Source organism: Pan troglodytes, chromosome 5, assembly GCF_028858775.2.
Source record: "Pan troglodytes isolate AG18354 chromosome 5, NHGRI_mPanTro3-v2.0_pri, whole genome shotgun sequence".
In the NCBI taxonomy this organism is placed as follows: Eukaryota; Metazoa; Chordata; class Mammalia; order Primates; family Hominidae; genus Pan; species Pan troglodytes.
In genome coordinates, this window is record NC_072403.2 from 20,544,826 (window position 1) to 20,571,414 (window position 26,589).

The 26,589-nt window shown below is 40.7% G+C and overlaps 1 long non-coding RNA gene across 2 annotated transcripts in view; it reads right to left on the reverse strand.

The window, feature by feature from the left end:
- The window catches only part of LOC107975069 (uncharacterized), a 417,195-nt gene that overhangs the window by 144,000 nt on the left and 246,606 nt on the right, over positions 1–26,589 (reverse strand). For both annotated transcript variants that reach the window (XR_001718278.3, XR_010157568.1), the window contains exons 6-7: positions 11,158–11,215; positions 9,041–9,126 (exon numbers count right to left, since the gene is read on the reverse strand). This is a non-coding gene — a long non-coding RNA (uncharacterized LOC107975069). The remainder of the gene's footprint in view (positions 1–9,040; positions 9,127–11,157; positions 11,216–26,589) is intronic.

A 26,589-nucleotide genomic window follows, 5' to 3' on the forward strand; every position in this document is an offset into this window, starting at 1 on the left:
GAAGAACAGGGGATCTTAGATGGATGTCCTCTGGGAGGAGAGTCTGACAGCCCTTCAGAGCTGGATAATCCATCCAAAACAGGTAGTGAGGTCCATGAGACCAACAGAAACAGACAACTTATCAGGAGCTTGAAATAAGGGATAAGGTCTTTACGTTGAAAAGGAGATTGGCCAAGGAGAGAAGCAGGAGATGTCAGACCAAGCAACAGACTTTCTCCAGGAGCCTGGGGAAGATGCTCATGCAAGTGAAGCAGAGCTGGATGAGCTTAAAATATGGGCTACTTTAAGGAGAAGGACACTGGAGAAATACTTAACTGTTTTTACATACACTCATTGGACATATAACATAATGATGACAAATCTACAAAGCGACTCTTGTATTAATAGTATTGCATTAGTAGATTATCATTCGTACAATAGATGATGTTAATGCATGTCCTTGACTAAAGACCCTCTGCTAATCAGGCTACTGTAAGAAATTCCCATTCAAATTACAATAGCTATTATTATTATTTCACTCACTATAGTCTTGACATATTGTCTTAAAGTGGGCATGTATTTTAAGTTGTTGAAATTACAACAGTCTCAGGGTAGAAGTACTGTCTTCTGAATCAATGCCAGATTCCCATAAAATGCATCGCCAGCACCATAAGATTTTAGTATCCTATATGCGTTCTCCTCTAAGTTTGCCAAAATGATGATAATGATTATCATCATCTGCTCTCAATCGTGTATCTTTTCAGGGCAGCTTCTCTCATGAGAAGCTCATGGTGGTCTGCTGGGAACCGTTGCTCCAACCCTCTGCCCCACATCATGAAGAAATTGCTTAGCTGGAAAAAGAGCATAACAAAACGGAGGTTTCGAGGGCTTATCATTTCTGTTGGGTGGCCTCATCATTCACAACTGCCTGAGAAAGTGCAGACAAGAGAACAGGAAAAGGCCACCCATACTGAAGGGAGAGCAGATCTTGGGGCTGATATTTCTTACTTGCTTCACACGGCTCTTGGCTTTCTCTTGACGTGCTTTCAATCTCAGGTCATACTTCAGTGAAGCCATTCCCTGCTCCCTTGCCTCATCAAATGCTGCCTTTCCTAGCCCAAGTATGATGTCTGATCTCTAAGCTTTGCCTCTCAGGTCTGGCTGCCCCTTCCCCAGGTCCTCTGATCCTACTTTCTCCTTTCTTGTTTCTTTGCAGTTGTGTTTCTCTGCTTTTCTGGCACCAGATCATCAAAGTACATTCAATGGTATAAGCACAGTAAGAACATTTGTACGTCTTCTTCTTGTACCTCCAGATCTATCTCTAAGAACATTTGTACACCCTCTTCTTGCACCTCCACATCTATCTGACTCCAGACAGCCTTTACTTTATTACTCAATACAGCATATCCTAGTATGCGATTTCCAAGCAGACATTCACCCAAGCAGACTGGCTCAACCCACTCTCCTATTTTTGTATTTGCCAACATCTACTAGATGGTTTTAAATAAAAATTACATTCCCCTGAAGGCCCTTCGATTCATGACAAGTATAAAAGTACAAATTTACCATCAGAGACTTACTTTCAGGGATAAAGACCCAAGTCAAGCCATAAACTATTTCTACATTGCTTGTGTAGACAATAAGCTCAGGCTTTTGGCCATAAACCCATCAACAAGAGGGGAGACAGAAGAACAGGAAATGGTTCCTGCCTTTGGGGACCTTAGTGAGTGTAGGGAAAGACCCAGAGAAAGAGCAGTGCATTGAACCAGCCAGAGTAACTCACTCTGGAAGTCTTTACAGAAGTCAAACACCTACTGGATACCCAGAGACTACATGTTGAGGCTGGGAAGAGGAGTCACACGAAGAAAATTATTCCTATGACCTCACTAAAGGAGAAATCAGAAAACAGTGGGAAGATTAAGCGAGTTCAACCTTCAGAAGTGGGCACAAGATCTTTGAGGCTTTCCTTCATGATTTCAGAAGGAATTTAAAACTACAAAGGATCCAGACAACATGGACTTTGTAAGATGCTGGACCATCTACTGCTTCTCATCATTGCCATTTTTGTGATGCTCTGTTTTCCCCTTGCGATTAGCAGTAAAAGCCTTAAAGACAAAAAGGTGTTTTGTGTTTGTCTTCAGAGGGTGTTAAGGAAACCAACCCCAAAAGACAGTGGCAGCTTCTGAGGTAGAGGGAAGTGTGTTGATTTCCTAGAGCCTGTTGCAGAAGTGGGAAAAAAAGACCTTGGGGATTGGAGTAGGAGTTTAGGAGAAGCCCCAGAGCTGCAACAGAAAATACATTACGGCATTCCTCCAAAATTGGCAACAGAACACGTGACTCTGCAACATGTCTTACACCATAGCACGAATAGTGCCACTTACCCCTGGTTCTTGCAGCTCCTCCAGCAAGAAACTGCTTTTAGCTGGTGCACTTAAAGCCAGTTGGTGGCATAAAAACGCCACCAAGGCCCACTCTTCCCAGTCGTTGACTACATTCTGCTGGTAAAGTTAGAAAACTACCAAAATGTGCCTTAAACCCAAGAATACTTGGTGATCTGTCCAAGGCCAAAATAAACTCCGCATCTTCTTCTTCATTAAAAATTCACTGACTGTATATACTGAGGGTCCAGCTCAGTACACACACACACACACACACACACACACACACACACACACACACACAAGGCTATTCTAATTGAGCAGTTGCATGGTATAATGGTTAGGAGCACTGGTTTTAGAACCAATCTGTCAGTATTCAAATCCTGCCTCTGCTACTTATTGGCTCTATGATGTTGGATTGGTTACTTAATCTCTCTGTAACTCAGTTTCCTCATCCATATAGTGGGGATAGGATTAGTGCCTTTCTCATGGGTTTGTTTTTCCAAGAAGAGGTACAGCTTCATCTGAGCTTGAGGAAGAGAAGAGCAGAAGAGAAAGAGAGAAAGACATGGTTCACTCTAGGCAGAGGATTCAGCCAAAGATACAGTAAAGCCAGGGGTAGAAAATTGAGAGACTCCTGGCCAGGCACGGTGGCTCACGCCTGTAATCCCAGCACTTTGGGAGGCCGAGGCAGGCAGATCACCTGAGGTCAGGAGATGGATACCATCCTGGCTAACATGGTGAAACCCCGTCTCTACTAAAAATACAAAAAATTAGCTGGGCTTGGTGGCAGGTGCCTGTAGTCCCAGCTGCTCTGGAGGCTGAGACAGAAGAATGGCATGAACCCGGGAGGTGGAACTTGCAGTGACCCGGGATCGCGCCACTGCACTCCAGGTTGGACGACACACACACACACAAAAAGAAAATTGACAGACTCCTTGTGGCATCTTGTGGCTTTTGTGATCCTCAATACTGACCACAGGAAGCACTGGCTGTGGAAATTACCCGCATCCCTAAAACTGGGCTTGAAGATTCCTTCTTTACAGGACCCCGTGTGGCTCACAAACTGAAGAGGAAAACTCACACATAGAAGAATGATGAACATCTTTGTGCTTGGAGTCCCATTACTCACCAAGTGCTCACTGAACACCCATGTGAGATGGCTAAATGCAGTACAATTAAAAGGGACAGTCTTGGTTCAAATCTTGTTCTGCCAAAGATTTAACCTCACTGTGCCAACTCTGTTCCCTTGGAGACTGTAATGGTTAATACTGAGCATCAACTTGATTGGATTGAAGGATGCAAAGTATTGTTCCTGGGTGTGTCTGTGAGGGTGTGACCAAAGGAGATTAACATTTGAGTCAGTGAAATGGGAGAGGCAGATCCACCCTCAATCTGAGTGGTTATCATCTAATCAGCTGCCAGCTTGGCTAGAATAAAGCAAGCAGAAGATGGAAGAGCAGACTTGCTGAGTCTTCTGGCCTTCACCTTTCTCCTGTGCTGGATGCTTCTTGCCTATGAACATTGGACTCCAAGTTCTTCAGTTTTTGGACTGTTGGACTTACACCAGTGGCTGGCCAGGGGCTCTCAGGCCTTTGGCCGTAGACTGAAGGCTGCGCTGTCGGTTTCCCTACTTTTGAGGTTTTGGGACTCGGACTGATCCACCACTGGCTTCTCAGCTTGCAGACAGTCTATCGTGGGACTTGACCTTGTGATCATGTGAGTAAATACTCCTTAATAAACTCCCCCTCATATATACATCTATCCTATTAGTTCCGTCCCTCTAGAGAACCTTGCCTAATACAGAGACCTACGTGATTCTGCTACAATACGATGCAGACCCAATGCTCAAACATATAGTTATTTATAGCTTCTCAAAGAAACTACACTCTCCTGCACTTTGCATTAGTGAGAGCTGTAGTGGAGCTGGAATTGGAATCCAGGTCCATCCGATGGCACAGTCTGTGGTCTTACACACCATGTTACAGTGCTGAGTGCATCACAGATGGTCAATGCATCCATCTCAACTCATCACACTTTCTTCCCTAAAACCTGGGAATGTGTCTCATACACTCCCCGAACTCCAGTCTGCACCAGCAAATTGCAGGCCAGTTTCCCAAAGGACCAGAAACTGCTCCCAACATCTCGAGGAGAGGCTGGTAATTGTGTACAGAAACTCTATTGCTCTCACACACACAATTATCCAGTTTTCACATGCAAATATCAATCTGTACCTGGGTTTCTCTGGTAAATGTCAACTTCATAGGTGCAATCCAGGTGCCCACATTTGAGAATGTGGCATAGAGAGGGACACTCAAGCTCTGAGTCAGTTATGGACTGGGATCGTTATTATAATTAGTCCCAATGGATATGTCTGTCATTCAGTAACAATGGTGGATGATTCGGCCTCATTCCCTCTTCTCTCTACCCCCCCTTTCCCCACTCACCCCTTTTATAAGAAAAGTCAGCCATGTCTTGCTTAACTGTCCTCCCCACCCCCACCCCGTCTTTAAGATGAAAAGCCCAGATGTGGGTGACCCATCTGTAGTGTGTGTCACGTTTTTAGCATCTTCTTTATTTAGAGCTGGGAGAAAGGGACTCATTAGAGAGAGGAAGTCCACAATGAAATTAGGAAACATTTGATCAGACCATTGTCCCAACACAATATGTGCAATGAGGGAAACGTTGGAGTTGGCTGCAAACCCTGAATGTGTGTTTCAGCCTCAATGGCTTGCTCATCACTGACTTCCCCAGTGCTGACCAGAAAAGGGAGCCTGACAGCCCCATAGGTAGAAGCCGAGCTTCTGGAAGTGGGGAGTGTCAGTAGGGTAGGAAATTTCTCTTTCCTCTTGTAGTTTCACTCTGCAGTGGAAGCAGGACTTCGAAGTCAATGGCAATTAGGACACCCTGGACCTTCTCCAGCCTCAGTCCTTCCTTGTTGCCTCAGCAGAAGCCTCTACCCTGACCTGGTGGTGAGGAATGTCTTCTCCCAAAGCATCTAGCCCTGGGAAGCAGGTCTTTCTCTCAGCTTCCTGCTGCATGAAGGGCAGAGGTTTGCTACCAGGAACCAATGCCAAGGGTTCAATGCATGAAAACCACTCTTGGCCTTCAGTTCTGTTTCTGGTAACTCAACTCTTTTATGAAGTAGAGCAGAGGTCAGAAATATATAGGTTCCCAAACACAGGCACTGATGGTGCATTTCGAGCTCTGGAGAAACCACTTGGCTATAAGGATGTCCAATTATATCTTTAAATATGTGATCTGCATTGCATCAAAATCAGCCCAATAAATATTATACCAGCAGAAATTAAGCCTCCAAAGCCCAGGCTGGAGCCCTGATTTAAGAAAGAGAAGGCGGATTTTACAGAATAAAGATGCAACTCTAGCCCTGGCTTGGTTATTGGCTCTCGGCAATTAGAACATTTAGCCTCACTTGTAACAGAATTCAGAGTTCTCTTACCTTTCAGAAAGCTGTTGTGGAAGTATAATACAAGGACAGTTCTTAAAGAAATCTGGAAAACTAAAGCATCATATGAAAGTAAAGTGTGAGTTTTATTGCTGTCAGGCCTCACAGCAAATCCTCTGCCATTTGTTGGGTTAGAATTCATTCCCCATCTGGTATTAAATGCATTGTCTCTTCATCTTCTTAAGTGGCATAAGAGATTTGCCATTCTCAAAAGACATGGAAAATCCATTTCTTGGCCCAAGTTACAGAGCACAGTTAGGATTGAGCTCACGAACTCAAATAGAAGCAGTTGACTAAATAGTTTAATCCAATTCAGCATTAATGGATACCAGCTTAGCATCTGGCACATAATAGGTACTCACTATGTACTAGCCGAATTAATTAACTAATTTAAAAGTACATAAAGAAAAATCCTATTAAAAATGAAGCCAAAATTACTTATCAAATACTTAATGTCAATGAATACCTCGTATGTACACACCTCTGGTTTTTAATTTTTACCTAATACATAAATTGAGTCAGAATTCCCTTATTCATAAGTCAGTTATCTAGCACCTTTCTCTATGTAGAATGTTGGTTAGCAAGCAATTAACAAATAAAGATCATGGTACTATTTAATCTTATTTCACTCACAATTCCAACAAGTTTATCTCCCAAACATCAATTAAAAGAAGAGAGAGGAGATAATATACAGAAGCATGAAGAAATTAGTGAAAGTGACAATGGAAAATATAGAAACCAAATGACGTGTCAGGAAAATTGGAAACACACATGTAAGAATTATGAGTCTGGGGTAAATAACCCCATAGATCTCCATAAGCCTTGGGGACATCATTGTATTGAGTTACTTTGAAAATGTAGTATTCAAATCCAAGGTTTTTTTAATTATTGCATTAGTCATGATAACATTGAAAATAACTTAACCTTTTCTTAATAACTCACCATACTTTGTTTAAAAGGCAGAAAATGTCTGTGATATATTTTAGTGGATCCATGTGTTAAACATAGAGGCTGCATGAGGGATAGTTATAAAAGTATCTTTATTTTCATTTTCTGCTATCCCTTTAAACCTGTTCTGTGGAAGTAATGATTTCACTGCCTCTTAGTGAAAATTCAAGAACTCTTCATGAGCTTTCTAATTCTCATAGGTAAAGTCTTATAAGTCATGAGCCAGGTACGAGTTCCTTGCGCCTTTGGCCTACAGAGGTCTTTTATCAACTCTAAGCAGTCTGGTGTGGAGGCTGTTCCCTTATTTGCGGTGGGGGGATTGCTTTTCTAACATTCAAATGCCTCACTCTAACATCCCCCTTCTTAACCTCAGCCTAGGTGAGGAATGTTGGAGGAGAGGCACAGAAGCTGTGCGGTTTCAGGAGAGTTTCTTTCAAAATTTCCAACTTGATGTCCTGTCTCTCACCTCACTTTGCTATCTGACATCTCTTATATCTTGTTGCCTCAGTCAGTCCAAACTCCTAATTTAACACTGGATTACATTAGAAACTTTCCACCTAGAATAACATAAATTGGGAAAGGGAGTTAGATTTTTAATGGGATAACCATTCAACATGCATAGTTACTCATTCACCAAGGGGTTTTTGATGGCTTAAAAAAAAAAACACCTATATTTGGAAACATCTGGATTTTTGAGAAGATGTTTCCAATTTAAATCCAGATGTTTGTGATCTTGTAAGTAGCCAAAAGTTGGAAAAGTAAATTACAGTACAGTAGAAGAGCCCTGTTTTTGCTATTATTATTTAGATGTAATCTGACTGCATATGAAATTATATATCAGAATTCTAGATCTAAGTCTAGAGTTGGACACTGAACTTCTCTGTACCTGGAGAAAGCTCCTTATGCCTCTGAATTCATTTTCTTCATAACCAATAAAGAGATTTATGTTCTGTATTCTGAGAATCCAATAATATAGGTAGCTATTGCAATTGTGAAAAATGTTTTGTTCTGAATACCAACAATAGAAAAGTGCAATTTATACCAAAGAACTTATGTTGGTTTTGCAACATGTTAAAAAATTATTTGATACTCCTCCTTTCAAAAAGTAGAGTCTAATTCTTCTTCCTTTAAGTATGGGCTGTACTTAGTAACTTGCTTCTAGCAAACAGAATATAGAAGAAGGGATGGTATTTGACCTCATGATTAAGACATAAAAGGCATTGAGGCTTCTTCCTTATTCTTTCTTAGATCAGTCCCTGTGGGAGACGCCGGTTGCCATGTTGCGAAGATACTCAAGCAATCCTATGGAGAGGTACACATTGTGAAACACCGAGGCCTCCTGCCAATAGCCAGCATGGAGCTGGGGTTTCCTGCTAACCACTAAACAAGAGTGACTCATCTTGGGGGCAGGCTCTTCAGCCCCAGTTAAACCTTCAGATGATCAAAACCCCTGTTAATAGCATGGCTGAAAACTCATAAGAGATTCCAAACAAGAACCACTCAGCTGAACCTCTTTTATGTACCTGACCCACAAAAACCACACACTAACAAAGGTCTGTTGTTTTAACTAAGTATTAGAGTAATCTGTTGTGCAACAATAGATAATTAATACAGAGTTGGTCAGATTTTCTAATCTGTCTATTATGAGAATCAGCAATACTCATGAAACCAGTGATAAACGCACACACACACACACCTACTCACTTTTTTTAACTGAAAGAATAACATTTTCAGATTTTATCATTGAAGTTCTACTTTAGAAACAATGCCTGAATCTGACCCTTTTAAATAAATAACTTGTCAAAGGTGCTGTTTATATGCAACAAATTCATGTGCTAACTAAAATTATTTTAAATGGGTGGTATAAGCACAGATTTGCATTACTCTACACTGTGCTATGTACATGACTGTCACTAATAAACTTCTTGACACTGCATCTAAAGTTACTTCTAGATGCTTCTTGCATTGGCTCCTTTTTATAAGGACATCAATTTCCTTTTTGTTTGGGATCTTACGTTCAAAAAGGGAAGTAGACGCATGTTTATTATGAAGAGGAAACCTATCTTTTGTGAGAGTGAAATTTAAAAAATCACACTTAGGACGTTAAATAATGCTTGTGCAGCAAAGATCATAATGACAGCATGCATCTGTGGAGAGTTTACAAGCACACATACTTACTTAAGCCTCCTAGCAGTCCTATAGAGTAGGCATTATTTTTCCCATTTTAAACAGGCAAAAACGATTAATGTGAGAATTGTCCAGGACTTACCACCACTTCCAGACCACCAAAGGTAATCCTCTCAGTGCAAGCCCAAATTCTCCTTTTTCTTTTCTCCCAACGATGTAGAATCCTTTCTGAAAAGGGACACAGGTTGAAATGCTAAGGTAGGCAAGTTGGAGTATAATAAAGTCTCATCAACTACAGTTAGGAGGGTGTTAAGGAGAGAGAGAGATATCAAAGCAACAGTGGGGTATGAGGGAAGAGAAATTTAATGTGTTCTATGGGCAATTTATTTGCATCTCCTTTAATTTCATTTGTGAGATGTGAGAAATTAATAGAATCTGTTTTAATTATTTTTGCCTGTTGAACTGTGCTTTTTCAACATATGACTTTAAAGCTTTTGGATTTTAAGGTGGCACATTTGAGAATGTTAAGGTTCAGAAAGTAGAAATGAGCTTCCCAAGAATCCAGATTTTCTAACTGAAGTGTTTTTTCCACTTTGTCCCTTAGCCTCCTTGTTCATCTATTCAGGCAACAAATAGTAACTGGTCACATAATGGACTCAGGGCCTTATCCTAGGCCTTGAGAAAATAACTTAGCTTAAAGGTACAAAAACTCTCATTTCGAAACTTAGCAAAAGAATTACAGACCTGAATTCAGTCACCTTTGGGTCAGATTATTCCCATGCTTGGGATAAACAACTGGGTGGGCTCTTTAATTACCCAAATGCAAAGCAAACACCCACCGTTATTCAGAGCCAAAGCTGTGAAGTGACAGTAATGCTGTTTTAGAATGAGAACAAAAGCCTTCTCTAATTGTAAATTTTTACCTGTGGCTGAGCCAAAGCTTTTGGTAATTTGTTGTTGTTGTTGTTGTTGTCATCCTGCTTATCTTTCTAGAGAATGTGTGGCAAGACTATGCCTTTTCTCTATGTAGATCTAGGGTACCCTGTACCAGTAAACCTTTGTTTCTCTTGAAGAGAGACAGACATTCAGGAGTCATCCTAACTTTAGGATAAAAGGAGAACTGTAAACAGGGCTCTTTGTGGTTCAGGCTGTACTAGGATGTGGGTGTCCTGCACACTGCGTTATTTAAGAACAAATAAAATACCCCTTGGGAAATCCATTAACGTTAGAATACTGTGTTCTAATGTGCTTACCCTGTTGAGGTTATTTCCACTGTCTTGGATGGCGAAATGTGGACATGGGAAATAACCTCAGGCTGGGCTGAAGAGGAAACCAGTGAGCATTACTCTCCTTATTCAGGCTTCCTGCATTCCGCTTGACTACTCACCCCATCTTGAAATTCTCTCCCCTCTTGGGTTCTAAGTTGCTGCTGTTTTTTGGTTTTCCTCCTATATCACTTGATGCTCTTGTTCAAACTTCTTTTCCAACCTTCATTCTCCACCCAAGTTCACTTCTCTCAGGACCTGGTTGTGGATCTTTCTCTCTTCTATAGCCTCACTCTCTCTCTGCTATCTTATCCATTGTCGGGGCTCTAAATACCATCTATATTTTGATGATGCCCAAATTTATATCTCTGGCCCTCATTTTTTCCTTGAACTCAATACCTGCATGTCCAACTGCCTTCTTGGCATGGCCACTTGACTACCCAATAGGTCTCTCAAATTAAACACCAAAGAGGAACTCTTGATTTGTCCCAAACTCTATTCCTCCACCAATACTCCCCTTCTAAGGAAATGGTGCCTTTAACCACTCATTTGCTCAACTAAACACTGGAAGTCAAATGAATTCCTTCCTTTTCTTCCTCATTCGTAACAGATCAGGAAGTTGCATTGGTTTTATCTCCAATACACATCCACTTCTTCTCGTCTCTGCTTCTAACACCATTGTATAAGCTACCATTATATTGCCTGGGCTGTTGCAATAGCCTATGGGTGTGTCTACTTATTATATTGGTGGATTACTCCACTATGTTTTCAGCAGTCGGAGTAAACTTTTAAATCAGTTTTATCAAATCATGGCCTCTTTTACTTAATATCTCCTGCTGCCTTAGGAATAAAAACCAAACTCCTCACCATGTCCACAAGCTTCTGCATAATCTAGTGCCCACCTCACTTCCCAAACTCGTTCCATTTCATCCCACTCTCCCCCACTCCTGCCATAATGTCTTCTTTTGGGTGAAGGAAAGCCACACCACCTTACCTCCAGTGCCAGAACAGTGATGGCAACACCATTCCAAGGGAAGTGGGTAGTCCTGGACCTGTTGGGAGACAGCAGCAGGAACTCAATGTGGATTCTGAGGAAGGAGAGGTGGGGAGGTGGAGGGGGGTCCCCAGCACAGGCTTAACCTCAACCGAGCTCCATGAACATGAGACGCCATGAGATGCTCCAAGAGCAGTAGAGAGGCCAGTCGACACCAGGGGCTGATTGAGGCTGCTACCAATGACATGGGGCTCCTACCCATTACAATCTGCAGTATTAATGGAAATGTGACCTCATCACTGGGTGACAAGTACCTAAGACATACCAGTGCTTTTCACCAATGAATTCAAGAGCCTCTACCCTCAAGGACTTTCCAGTATAATAAAAGAGGCAGACAGATAAATAATTACAATACAGTATGAGAAGTGCTCTCACAAAAATAGGTGCTAAGAGGAAAGATGGCACAAAGGTATCGTAGAGTAATACTCACTAGAAGGTGGCACTAAGCAGACAGGGCTATGGAGGATTCTTCCCCTGTGGCTGAAAGCATGAACCCATTTGGGTTTCTCCCAAGAAAATTTCCAGGTGATCAAATTTTAGATTTTAGTATTTTCAGAAAAATTAAGACTAGTACTATGGGTAGAGAAATGAAGGAGACCATCTTTACTAGATGGTGCTTTTGACTTCAGAGTGCCATGAACGTGTTAAAGTTCTAAATTTCTTTTCAAGAATCATTATGTCAGTATGTTCAATTCTTTGCCTTCTACTCTTAAACTTAACTTCCTCATAAAGCAACCTTTTTCGATTACCTGCTCCACCCTGACTCATTCTGATTACCTGCTGTGTCATAACCGTTTTTCCCACCAAACCACTCACCCCGTCACTCTCTTTAAATTAGTCAATCGGAATTAGTTTAGCCTGTGTGGTCTAACCCTAGCCAATAGGGGAACGACACAGAAGCAGAGGTCCATTGCATCAGGGATAAGAAACCCTTCCTCTCCTTTATCCAAGTGTGTGCTCACCATTGCTCCATCTGTAAGAGCGCACCCTTCTATAGAAGTAACTTGCCTTGCTGAGAATTAATTAAAAAGAAAATTTTATATTCAAGTGCTATTTCTTTTGTAGCACCGAAACTTTATTTATAACAAAAGCATGAGTTTGCAGTTGTTACCACAGAAAATAAAAATCCACGTAAGTCGAGGTATATTATCTTTGTGTATATTTTTTAGTGTTATGCCAATATTATTAATATTATTACTTTTGTGGGGGAGGAGTATATTTTGCATTACAATCCCTGAAAAACAAGGAGCCACCAAAGGGAGTAGTGGAGGCGTCTTCATCACATAGTGTAAATGCCATCCTTTGAGTGTAGCAGGAAGGTGGGCACAGATGATCAGAGAAGCGCTCCAGAAGACAAGAGATGTCGGCAAACTTCGTTTTCCTTTTTCTTCTCTCTGGTCCAAATGATGTATTGGATTCCTATGCCTATTTTCCCCTTCTGGGAAAGTTAAAAAGAAAAACTTCTTCTGGATATCTATGGCTCTTCCCCCTCAGAAAAGCCAAACAGGCTTGAGGAGCTAAAACGTGGTGCTTTTCCTGATGCCTTTGGAAGGTCACTTCTGGACCTACCTCCAGAAACCCCTCTACCCTTTTCCAAAGCTGCCTTAACGGGGCGGCTTTTCCAGTATCCAGGTGGGTTCATCATCTCCGTACACCAACCACTTGCTAATGATAAGGAGCACAATTAGATTAGTTTTGTGGAGGCAAGAATCGATATCCCGGTGTATGTGGAGCCTATTAGACATTGCTAATTAGAGCTCTCAGACATTAATCAAATACCACGTATGGGGCTAATCAGCCAATTCGGGCAGTATAAAAATCTATAATGTCCCAAGTCTCTCCTTGAATGTTCCAACCTGGTTCACCTTGAAACCTGACCTGAAGACAGAAATCCCTGCCGGAGGTCTGCAACAACTGGGCTAGGAGGCTGTGCCGTTTCACAGCTCCTGAGCCTTCTGGAGCAGGAGGCCGACGTGATGTCATCAGGCTCCTTCTTAAACAAACACAGGCTCCATCCTGCAGCCTTGACACCCTTTTCATTGACTCTGTGGCAGCTGTGACTCTGTGCCAGCTGCAGGCTGGACCCAGAGAGGCAGACCAGCACCCCAGGCCTGAACGATAAGTAAAACTAAATGCTCACTAACTAATATATTATTCATGTAATAGCCCAATTGCCCATCATGCTACGTACTTGTATTCATACAATTATTCCTGTGTGTTTAAATAATGAATGTTAGGTTTGTGTTTACTAACACAAATCACTGATTAATCTGTATTCAAGTCAAACACTGCCTTATAGGAACACTTTGAAATACTGTACTAGATCAGTGTTCGCCTACTAAATTTAGGGATAGTTGCTATAATGTTAATTCTATAGCATGTGATTGAGTTCTTTAATTTGACAAAATCTATTGGATAAACTGAGCTTGAATAAAGAGTCTGTTGATAATGCCGGGCAAATCCAGATGTGATTTAAGATTTATGGAACGTGTTAGAAATATTTTCAAACACCTATGTCCTTAATTCCTGATTCCTTAATGCTTCTGAATGTTACCTTGTAAAAACCTATTTTTTTGCCCAATAAGCTCTTTCGAGGTCCCCATAATCTCCTTTAAAAAGATATTTTGCTAAAAGCCACAACATGTGTTCGTGCTATCATTATAATTTTCCTTCAGAAATAGTAAGCTTTCAATGAATTCCATTCCCAAAAGTTCATATGAGAGTTGAGTTTCACAGCCTCCAAGAACTGGTCAGTTTTTAGGCTCTAAAGAAGCATGTTCTTCCAACCACTGTTAGCAGTGAAACAGAAACGCAGTTCCTAAGATTGAATTATAGGATACTGAACAGTACTGGAGGAAAGAGTCACATAATATAGGAAAAATAAGCATGGGATCAAATCTTGACTTGAATCCTAATTCACAACATCCTAGTTGTATGATTTGGATGCGTGTTTAATATCTCTGAGCCTCCAAGATGAGGACAGTAATGCCAAAGGTCATAGGTGGTTCTGAAACTGATAGGAGATAATACATATGAGAGCACTTGGGAGAATGTCTCTCTGCAACCACACAGCCAGTAGATGCTGGTTCTCTTGGCCTCTTCCCTTAATTCTGATTTTATATATTATGATGTTCTAGAAAGCAGGAACTGCACCTTCTGCATCTTTGTACCCTCGGCACCTGGCACTTTGGGGGCACAGAGTTTATTCAATAGCTCATAATTGAGCCAAAATGAATCAACAGAAAAGTCACTGAGAAGATATTTTTGGGGACATGTAAATGTTTCTTTACCTTCCTTCCCAAAAGTCAATATCGGATAGAATCTCCCAGAAAGTAATCTCCAGAAATCAGAGGAATAGTTCAGAGGAGCCAGAGCATATTTCTTGATATGGTTTTGATTTGTGTCCCCACCCAAATCTCACGTCTAAGTGTAATCCCCATTGTTGGAAGAGGGGACTGGTGGGAGGTGATTGGATAATGGGGACAAATTTCCCCCTTGCTGTTCTCATGATAGTAGTGAGTTCTCAGGAGAACTTGTTGTTTAAAAGTATGTAGCATCTCCCCCTTCTCTCTCTTCCTCCTGCTCCAGCCATGTAGGACGTGCTGGCTTCCCCTTTGCCTTCTGCCATGATTATAAGTTTCCTGAGGCCTCCCCAGCCATGCTTCTCGTACAGCCTACAGAACCATGAGCCAATTAAACCTCTTTTCTTTATAAATTACCCAACCTCAGGTATTTCTTGATAGCAGTGCAAGGACAGACAAGTACATCTCTCCTATAATTTCTGGCTTTGAAGAATGTGGTTATTGAAAAAAATTTATCTCTTGTACTTCTTCCTTTCAAAATTTTGGGGATATCCATGCATGGAAAATGTAAGGCAGGGAAGAGAACATAAATATGACAGGTTTCCCAAATATTTATTCTAAGAACTAAAAGCTATGGGTAGACCATTGGTGAAAATACAAAAGTGGAGTATGGAACACAGATGTTGGAAGAAGGGCACAGCTTACAAACCTTTTAAGCAAGGGATGTTATTAATATCTGATATGATTCTCAAGATACACATATCAAGTGGGAAGCACTTCAGTTAGATTCCTTGAGTTTGGATCAGAAATACACCATGAGCTTCTGCTTAATTCAAGTCTGAAGAGGACTAATAAAAGTGCCATGTCCCTGCAAAGCATCTTCGCCACCAAAAGGCAGTGTACCCATAAAAAGGGCCAGCAGTGAACTATCAGAAGCTTACCTAAGGCTAGGTGTGGTGGCTCATGCCTGTAATCCGAGAACCTTGGGAGGCCAAGGCAGGTGGATCATCTGAGGTCGGGAGTTCGAGAACAGACTGGCTAACATGATGAAGCCCTGTCTCTACGAAAAATACAAAAATAGCTGGGCATGGTGGCGAGCACCTGTAATTCCAGCTACTTGGGAAGCTGAGACAGGAGAATCACTTGAACTCGGGAGGCAGAGGTTGCAGTGAGCCCAGGTCTCACAACTGCACTCCAGCCTGGTCAACAAGAGTAAAACTCTGTGTCAAACAAACAAACAAAAAAAGAAGCTTACGTAAGAGACTGGCCTTAGAACAGGGGCATAAAATACAATTGAGACTATGTCTTTCTAATTAAAAATAGTATTTTTACTTCTTAAAACAAGCAATTTCAGTACAACATAATTTTTTAAATTGGCTTCTAACATTTATAGTGTCTGCAAGTCATAATGATTTGAAATCAAATTCCAAATCAAATTTGAAAAACTTTACAAAATTTAGATGATATGTCAATTATTTATCATGGTATTATTTAGCATTTTCCTATCCCCAACCAAACCCCACTGTGACACTTCTTTGCATGCAAATTGGCAAGAAAGACGGCCCACCACAAAGCGTTCGCCTGCCAACTTCTACATTACTGATGGTCTCAAATGAATTGTCATTTTTTCACAATGATTCTTAATTTAGTTAATGATAAGTCTTTATAACCTGAGAATATTAAAATTGAATAACTGTATCATCTCTTTCCATGTGTGGAATTATCAGGAATTAACTCTCAATTCTGAAAATACTAGGAGACCCCTGATAAGCTATGGCCTCTTCCAGAAATTCTAGAGTGGTAGAAATGTTACCAAGCCACATCAGAGACGACCTGGCAGCTAAGCCCTTGCTACAGTGGTTGTTCCCACATTATTCAAATGGATATGGGCTCTGCAAGTCACTTTGTGTTCCAGAAGAAAAACAACAGATGCTGATGCACAAGAAGCAGAAATGGTTGAATTTTTCCATAAAATCTAAACCTCTGAATTCATGGTTTTATTCTGAAACACCTTGTCCAGTGTTGTCCCTGTCATGACTCTCTCTTCATTAGACTCCATCATCCCAAGCCAATTCATATATACGACCCAAATTTCCTGTAATGAGGGACTGCTGATACACAAACACTGCACAGCTGTGTTAAGTCTCAAGTTATTGAATTAGGTTGGCATAACTTTAAATATTAAATAAGCTTCCCAGCCCCTAGTTATTGTCACTCACTACGGGAGACACATGTCATCTTATCTGCCCAACATCATTTCTCCTTGTCTGAGAACAGCACCTCTTTTTCCTGTGGATAATTATCCTTCTGTCAATCCTTGTATTGCTGGGGTACCTAAGGAGAAAATGGCCCCCCAAGAACGGCCAGCAGAGATCTTCCCTAAATTTTATATGTGGACACTGAGAGGAAGGTAATCTTTTTCTCTGAGCATCACTATCTGGCTTTATGAAGCCTGGAGTTCTCTCCCCCTACCCAACCTTGGCCATCTGAAGGTCAGCCAAAAAGATCAGTCGAGGATGAGATCTAATGACATCATCTAAATCCCTGGATCCAGCCATGTCTGAAGCCAACTCAAGCTCTGGACTTGAAAATTACATAGGCCAATACTAGAACTTTTGTAATTTAAACACAAAATTTCTAACACATGCTTATGTTTTAGTCGACAGATCCACCTTTAGTCTCCTTTAAATTGTTACTCAACACTTTGCCCACACACAAAGCTGAGTTGAAAATGTTATTCCTACATACCTAAATCCCTACAGAATATAGATCTTTTCTTCTCTTGGAAACATATCCACCCAATTTTATTTCATGATAAAAGTGTTTTCCTCACCTATTTAGCTGCCATTCTCAGGGATCAAACCCCTTAGAATGCTCTTGTGAACTTTTCTTTTCATTAAGGCACTGGGTCCTTGCTTCTCCCCCCTGGTCTAAATGTACTGTCTGGATTTTCCCTTCCATTCCTCACTCTGCTGTTCTTATTTTCTGTCTTTGCTGCCTTTTCTTTTAAGGTATTCCTCGAGCAGGGGTAATTAACCCATTTATGCTGGAGGTTGCAAATTTTTTGTGTGAAAAATCAGACCTCGGCAATGACCTTGAGCAGTAGGATATAAATGACTCCCACACGCTTAGCGTTCCACTAATGGAACACTAGGCATAAATGAGTTAATGAGATGCACAGATTGTCCATTAATGGGCTTCAGGGATGTCTCAACGTCTCTTGAAATTATATGCAAGTTTTACATGAAAATCCATGTGTATGTATATTAGCTATCAATAGCTGTGTAACGAATCACCCTATAATTTAGCAGCTTAAAACAATCAATGTTTATTATTTCACAGTTTCTGCGGGCCAGAAATCCAGGTGTGGCTCCCCTGATGCCTCTGCCTCTTACAAGGAGCAATCAAGGTGTCCGTCAGGGACTTGTGTCACATCCGAAAGCTCTGCTGAAGGAAAACCCAGTGTCGAGCTTCTTCGTGCAGCTGCTGGCAGGATTCAGTTTCTCAAAGGTTGTTAGCTGGGGACCTACTGGTTCCTTGCCACATGTGCCTCTCCCTAGGCAGCTCACAGTGTGGCAGCTGGCTTTCCCCAGAAGGAGCCAAGAAACAAGACAGATGCCACAGTCCTTTTGTAATGGAATCTCAGCAGGGACATCCCATCTCTTTTGCTGTATTCTATTGATCAGAAGCCATTACTAGGCCCCACCCACACTCAAGGGAAGGAGATGACACGGAGGTATGAATCTCAGGAGGCAGGGCCCACTATAGAGGCTGTCTACCCAAATACATTTTGAAAAGGAAGAGGACCCATATCTTTCATCGTATCTTTAAACTTCTGAATCAACATTTGTATTATTTGTTCCTGTCTCAACCATCAGTTTCACCCAAAAAGTCTTCTAGGTATATTTTCACAAAACAAGTCACTAGATACCGCTCTGTGACTGAAGCTAGAGTTAACTTTCCCCTTCACACAGTCACTATATATATATGATGAAAAGATCCCATGCTATCACATGCCCCCATCAAACACACACACACACACACACACACACACACACACACACACACACACTCGCAAATCTTAGACCATGGTCACCTAATGAGAAATGGAGTGTTCTGACCAACAGGACAAGAATCTGTCTTGTAGAACATTGTTTCTCATAATTTTTGGTTTCAGGGCCCCCTTTACACTCTTAAAAATTATCAAAGACCTTCAAAGACTTATTTTTATGTAGGCTATATCTATTGATGTATCTGTGTTAAAAATAAAGACTGAAGAATGTTTAAAATATTTATATTTTTTAAAAATAACAACCTCATTATATACTAACATAAACATTTTCATGCAAAATAAAAACTTTTTTTAAAAACAAAGAAATTAGCAACAGTGGCAGTGTTTTACATTTTTAGAAATCTCTAATGTCTGGCTTAATAGAAGACAGCTGGATTCTCATATCTGTTTCTGCACCCAAACTTTATAAGATGTTGTTTTGGTGGAATTAGATGAAGAAAATCTGGCCTCATACAGTCACATAGACGTATCACTGTGAAAAGCAGAAGTATTTTAACAGCCTTTTCATGTAATTGTATATTTTTTTGATGCTACACCAAAACTTGGTGTAGTTATAGTTTCTTAAAACTTATAAAATGTGGAATCTGAAACCATCAACAATGACTTTTCTTTTTACATTCTACTACATTAAACTTCACTGGTCTATCTTACATTTTAAATGGATCATTTGCTGATGTGTGATTTTGTAACATCATGCATTGGCCATTTGAAGAAAAGAAATAATTCACTGAAGTTCTAAAATCTTCCAAATGTTGGCATATTTTGTTACAAACTATCAAGAAATCACATTTGCAAATATTACAACCAATCTCATCATGCGTCTTTACGTAGTGGAAAATAGTCAAGTTCAAGGTGGAGAATACAAGTTTTCCAAAATCCTAATTTTCACTTGAAAGCCTAAATTTTATCATTGGCTATAAATAGTCAATATTTTTCTTGAAGTAACAGGCCCATTACGTTCATTTTGGAGAACATATCAGCAAAACACCCAAGTCAAAATAACTATAGTTTGTCTGCCAGTTGTTCTTTCAAATAAAAACAGTGTTCCATGAACAAAAGTGGGTAGTTCAACTCAAAATGAGTCTTTGCGGCTGGGTGTGGTGGTGCACATCTATAGTCCCAGAGATATTCTGGAGGCTGAGGTAAGAGGATCACTTCAGCCCACGAGTTCGGGGCTGCAGTAAGCTATGATTGTGCCACTGCATTTCAGCCTGGGCAACAAAGTGAGACCTCATCTCTAATAAATAAATAAGCAAACACACACACACACACACACAACGAGTGAGTGTCATCCTTGAAACAATCATCGTATACTGGTACACAGCAGAATGTTTATTTATATTTCCCATTTGATTACACAGAATATGACAAAGAGTAAAGTGTTGAGATTTTATAAAGATTACACAGAATATGACAAACAGTAAAGTGTTGAGATTTTATAAAGTTAATCAGCTTTACTGCTTTATCAAGGTCATTTATAAGGAACCCTGGCTTTTCACTTCTCTGGAGTGTAGTGAAGTATACAATGACCACTCGCACAGCCCAGGGCCACTGCCTGGACTCATCCTAAGATGCCGGCATTTTACCCCCCGTTGCTTTTGCATCAGCAGTGCAAATGTCAACAACATACCGGGAAAAAAGCAAGTAACATCTTAATAATAGTATTACGAAAATAGTTTAACTTCATGGACTCATTGAAAGTGGGTCGTAGAGACTCCTGGGGGAAGTATAATCAGTTATAAACTCTTACATATATATATAAATTCTAACACTCGTTATACTGAGGAGGCAGGATTTGATATACTATTTACTCATTTTGCTTATGAAGACTTGATCGGAGAACACAGTCCTCTAATAAAACGTTCTGATTTAATGAGCATGAACCAGCCAGTATTTTCCAAACATCACTAATTCACAAGTTTTTCCAGAGAAGTACAGTCATTTTCTAAACTTAAATATTTAAAAGAACCTTTTATCCATCTGAAAACAAATATATCTTACGACAAATAGAAGAAATGTATTAATATCTCTAAAGTGAATATATAACTATTTAAATCTTTAAAAACATTTTCAACAGCTGGTCATAGTGGCTTATGCCTCTAATCCCAGCACTTTGGGAGGCCGAGGTGAGAAGACTGCTTGAGGCCAGAAGTTCAAGACCAGCCTGGGCAAAAAGACCTGGGCAAGTGAGACCCCGTCTCTACAAAAAAAAAGTATTTAGCCAGGCATGGTGGTGGTGCCTGTAGTCCCAGCGACTCGGGAGGCTGAGATGGGAGGATCGCTTGAGCCCAGGAGTTCAAGGCTGCAGTGATCTATGATCGTGCTGCCGCACTCCAGCCTGGGAGAGTGAGACCCTATCTCAAAAAACAAACAAAACAAAAACAGAAACAAAACTTTTCATCAAGTGTACTACCTAAAATCGTTTCAGGGACCACCATTGACTGCCCACTTTTGGAAAGCCTACCACAATCTCTGCCTGCCTTGAACTCCTTCACTTTGCCATATTCCACTGTATGCAAATTTGCTTCCATGTATCTTTTAGGTTCATATATCTACAGGTTGCAAGTCACTCCCATAGGGGATAATTAGAAAAAAGGAAACTGGGGATTAGAAAAAAGGAAAGAGAGGTAAAGCAGATGGCAGCAAAGAAAGAGAGGTGTGGGCTTGAAGCTCTGGGAGAGATAAAGGGAAAGGAAGAGAAGGAAGCTAGAGCCCTGAACGGCTCTGTAGAGTCAGGGAGGTGGGCGGGTGGAGAAAGGCTAGTAAAATATTCCTCAGAGTGATGAGCATTGGACTCTAGCATCAGAAACAAAAAGTGCCTACCTAACTGGGTTAAATAAAGCTCACCACATAATTTTTCCATTTGAAATATCCAAGTACTTTTGTGTCAATGGACTAAGGGAGGATTCAGGACACATCTAAGTTATAAAATCAGAAAAGCATTGAACATTTGGATGAAAGGTGCATGTGAATACACACACACACACACACACACACACAGCCTCTTGGTGTGCATATTTCGCTCAATGAATCAAAAAAAATTTGAAAGCATCTTGAGATTATGGGAAAGGAGATCATGAAAAGTGTCCATTGAGTAAGAAAGCATAAATGGAAATTAATAGTATAATGCTCATTATAACCCATTCAAGTTGTAAAAATGCCTTTCATATTCTTATTTCTGCTGTTATCTTTATTGTTTCATGCTAGCAGGTTTTTAAAAGTATCTGTGAGGGTTTTTATTGGCTCACTGGTTACCTTGGTTCTTAAAAACTACCTTTGCCATAAGACAGTGGTTTCAAGTTTCAGTGGAACGCACAAGGGGTAACAGATGGGAAAGGATCTGAGCTCTTCATCCTTCCTTCTGTGAGAACTTCTCTGCTTTAACCTACTTTGCATGTTAGTCCTCTGCCTAAGATTCCATCTGAAGAAAGGACTCTGGTGATACAAAAGAACATTTATTGGCCCAGCATGGTGGCTCACGCCTATGATCCCAGCACTTCGGGAGGCCAAGGCAGACAGATTGCCTGAGCTCAGGAGTTTGTGACCAGGCTGGGCAACACGGTGAAACCCTGTCTCTACTAAAATAAAAAAATTAGTCAGGCGTGGCAGCATGCACCTATAGTCCCAGCTACTCAGGAGGCTGAGGCAGGATAACTGCTTGAAACTGCGAGGCGGAGGTTACAGTGAGCTAAGATTGCACCATGGCACTCCAGCCTGGGCAACAGAGCAAGACTCTGTCTCAAAAAAAAAAAAAAAAAAAAAAAAATTAATTTAAGTAGGAAAGCTACCGTCATAAGGTCTAAAGTCTCTCCTAAAGTTGAAAATTTATCCTTCCAACTTTCTTAAAAAAATTAATAAATACTACATGCCAAAATGATATACAGAAGCATGAATAGGCACATTATAAAAGAGGACACCCAAATGGCCAACAGGCATATGAAAATGTGTTTGCCCCTGGTCATCAAGTGAGCTCATCAAAAGCACAAGATTTCACTGCATGCTTCCTGGGATGGTTAAGTTAAAATAATAACAATTCCAAATTTTTGGCCAGAAAACAGGAAAAATGGAACTTCCATTGAATGCTGGCAGATGTGTAAATGGGTATAACCAGTTGACACATTGGCAGTATCTACTAAAGCTGAAAATAAACATAGCCTTTAGCCTAGCATTTATATTCCTGAGTACATAGTCAATGTATGGACACTCAAAGACATTCAAGAATGATCACAGTAGCATGATTCTTAATAGGCAAAAACTGGAAAGGAAACAAATGCCATCAACAATTAGATAGACAAATGGTAGCATATTCATACAATGGAACACTATACAGCAATGTAAAGGAATGAACTATTGTTAAATGTAATACCATGAATAAAAAGAAAACAAACACAAAAGAATATATTGCATGATTCCATTTATATAACGGTCAAAAATAGGCAAAACTGATCTAGAGCAATAGGAGTTAGGAAGAGTTATCTTTGTAGGGGAAGTAAGGGGAGGGTACCCCCGGGGGCTTTTGGTATACTGGCAGGCTTCTGTTTCTTGGTCTGGGAGTAGTCTCCCAATCTGTTTTCTTTGTGAAAATTCCTCAAGAAGTACACACATGATTTGTGCACTTTTATCTATTTGGTGTATTTCAGTAAGAAATTTACTTAAGAAAAACAAAACTATGTAATTTAAATGTTTTGTGTAGAATTTTAGGATCCTTTAGTGTTTTATTATTTCCAGGTACCATCACCCTGTGTACTACCTAATTTTTTTTTTTTAGTTTTAATTTCTAGACACTGAACAGATTAAAAATTTGCTATTTTCCAAGAAGTCTCATTTTAATGGATTGCTACTCTAAAAGTGGAAGGGTGCACTCTCCTTGTTCTTATACCCCTGCCTCCAAAATATGAATTAATACATCGATTCAATATATGAGCTTTGAGCACCTACATCAGCCAAGCACTGTACTTGGCTCTGGAATGCACAGGCAAAAGAGGCAGGCACAGTTTGTGCCTGGGAAAGTGTGCCATCTAACAACGGAAATCCCAGATGAAAGCAGTTGTCAACCAGTGCTAAACGCCATTACGAGCAAAAATCAGGATGTGAGGGTGTCGTACCACAAAATGGGTATTTCTTCTCAAGTCCCTGGGACCACATTTCTCCCCACTATTTTTCAAGACCAGTTGCACTTGGACTGAGTACCACAGAGCGTGATGACTCGTGGTTGTTCTGTTTCCTGTTAACTTGTCACTCCGAATGGAATGTAGGGAATTGGTCTAATTCTATAGCTCCTGCTGGACTTAATTCTGGGCAGAATTGGGTCCTTTAAGATACACGATAAAAGGGGAGGAGAAAGTGGGTAGAACATCCATAAAGAGAGAATTTGTATTCGCAGATGCTAGGAGAGGCAGGAAACGTCTCTGCTGAAGGAAGTCAGAGGGTAGCAGCCCGAGGAGGGTGGGAGGGGGTGGTCTCCCAGAGCTCAGATCTCTAGGCACTCAGAACTTGTAGGAGAAAGACTCCAGAACCACCTAGCTGGCTGAATTCAAGCAAGAAAAAAAAAATTACCCTGACTTAACTGTTCTACTATGGAAACCAGGATACGTGTAGGGATAGAAGAGGATCACTGCAAAAACGTATCTACAGCTTTAGAAACTTCCTTGACGACTCATTCTGCTGTAGCTAAGGTCTTGACATCCCCCACCAAGAAGATTCAAGAGAGATGGCACAGGGCTCACTCAGTGTAAGAAACATGTAAGGAAGATGCACAATGCCAGGATTCCCAGCAGCAAAACACTAACGGCTCAGGCTCCAGGAGAGATAAAAATAGGGGTGTGAGAAGAAGGAGAGAGAGAGACAGAGACAGAGAAAAAGAGAGAAATTTTTTGCTACAGCCAGAAGGCATCGAGATGCTGAGAAATAAAGGGAAGGTGGTGAGAGGCCAAAAATGATGCTGCCTTCATTTCTTAAATTACCAAAAAAATGAGTCTAATTACAGTTCTCCATCTGGTAACCTAACCAGAACATTCTATAACTTGCAAGGTCCTTGTCACTCTGGGATTATTATGGTTATTATTACTATTGTTTATTACATTTCAATATTCAAATACCTAAATTATGCAACTCATTCCTTTATCTGCCACATTCCAAATACATGCTTTCCAGAATACCAGCTCATGTTGTCACAATTTACTGACTAATTATAGAATACCCTAGGTCTAACTATCTGTTTACCATGATCTTCAAAGCAATTAAATAAAATACAAAACTCTAGGCCTTTGATTTTTGTTTTCTCCCTACATAATGAGTGTCAAAAGAAATGTAAGTTCCTTCAAAGATCCTCAAAGTTGTGGTCCTGCTCTCGCACTGATTGTCTTTCTCCAGCAGGCTGGATGCTGGCCCCCTAATGAACATTACCACGCCACTGCGGACCAGTTCCTGAGGTGCACATTAACTCCATGTGACAGTTCCGGAGCCTGCAGCCTTGAGACCCCTTCTCCATTCCAGGCGCCTGTGCTTCCATCATCTTCCTATGGCAGGATCTGTATTTATAATTCATGCTTTTCCTTTGGTTTCCTTTCCAGGCCTCTCTGGGCTGGTGCTTAAACAAAATCTCTACCCACATCAAGCTCGTGTTAGTCCTTCCTCAATTAATAATTAATAGTAATGATAATAAGCTTGTGCAAATGCTTAAAGAGTATTTATCTTTTCGTCTTTCATCTAAAGATCATTTCTTTCATTGCTGCAAGGGGTACTACTGAGGCACAGATACAATTCGTACATCCCCAGACATCACTGGCTGATGTTTTGTATTACAGTTCACCAAAAAAGCCCAGAGGGCCCATGGTGGAAATATGCTGTTTTTGCCATCAGAATACAAATTGTCTTTTGGGTGGAGACAGTATTACATCTTTCTTTGAGGGGACACACTCCCCACTAACTATCCCAAATCTCAGCTCATGTCCTCAGTTGAAGCTGAGACTATCCTCAGTTTATGGAGATGGAAAATACCTCCTAGATTAAACCAACATGCCCAGTCTATATCCTTGCTACTCAAGAGATGGTCCTTGGACCAGCAGGCTTTGCCTCACCTGGGAGCTTGTTAGAAATGCAGAATCTTGAGTCCCACCTGAGACTTCCAGAGTCAGGATCTGGCTTTTAATAAAATTCCCAGATGATTCATATGCACATTAAAATTTCAGAGGCATGGGTCAATACCCCCTCCACATAATTGTCCTGGAGATGAGAAATTAGGCCAGTTATGACCAAGAGCATCTAATTCCTAGACTTTCACATTAGCAGTCATGGAAGCCTGTAGATTCTCACAGGGATTGGATTTGAACTTGGAAATGTGTCTTCCCCAGTTGAGGGCAGCCTTCTTGTAAGCAGAAAGGGAAACCCTGAATAGAAATTAAATCCACACAGGGAAGAGAGAGAGACTGACTAAATCCTCAATTATATCATTCAGCCTCTGTATTCAATTGTGCCTGAAGCCTCATCTGTAATGAGACAGTTCAGATACCTGAGACCTGTAGCTCCTGTTTTTTAATTAAGAAAATACAAACTTGGCTTTCTGTCTCTTGCAACCAAAAGAATCCTGTCAGGGCCCAACTCCCAGAAGAATTTATGTCCTGACCATCCACAAGGGCAGGCAATTTCTAACATTTTAAAAGCAGGTCTAAGCCAGTTTTTGAACTTGTTCTTTCAAAACATCTCCTAGGTTATGCTTTTTAAATATGCACCACCTCAGTGGGAGAAAAAATCCGCAGGCCAAAGGGTACCAAATTGCTCAAAGGTTTCCTTCCTGCTTTTAATGTCTTAGATGTGACCCTTGCTTCCCCTTCTTCTCTTAGAGATGAAAGAGTTCATGGAAATGCCAGGCACGCTGCTGTCATTTGGAAATGACAGCCAGCCAAGAGAAGGTTAATGCTCTCATCAAAAATGCCCATCTTCCAAGTTGGTTAAATGGGTCTTTCTGGTTCGCCTGACTGCTTGCTCCTTTCCCAGATA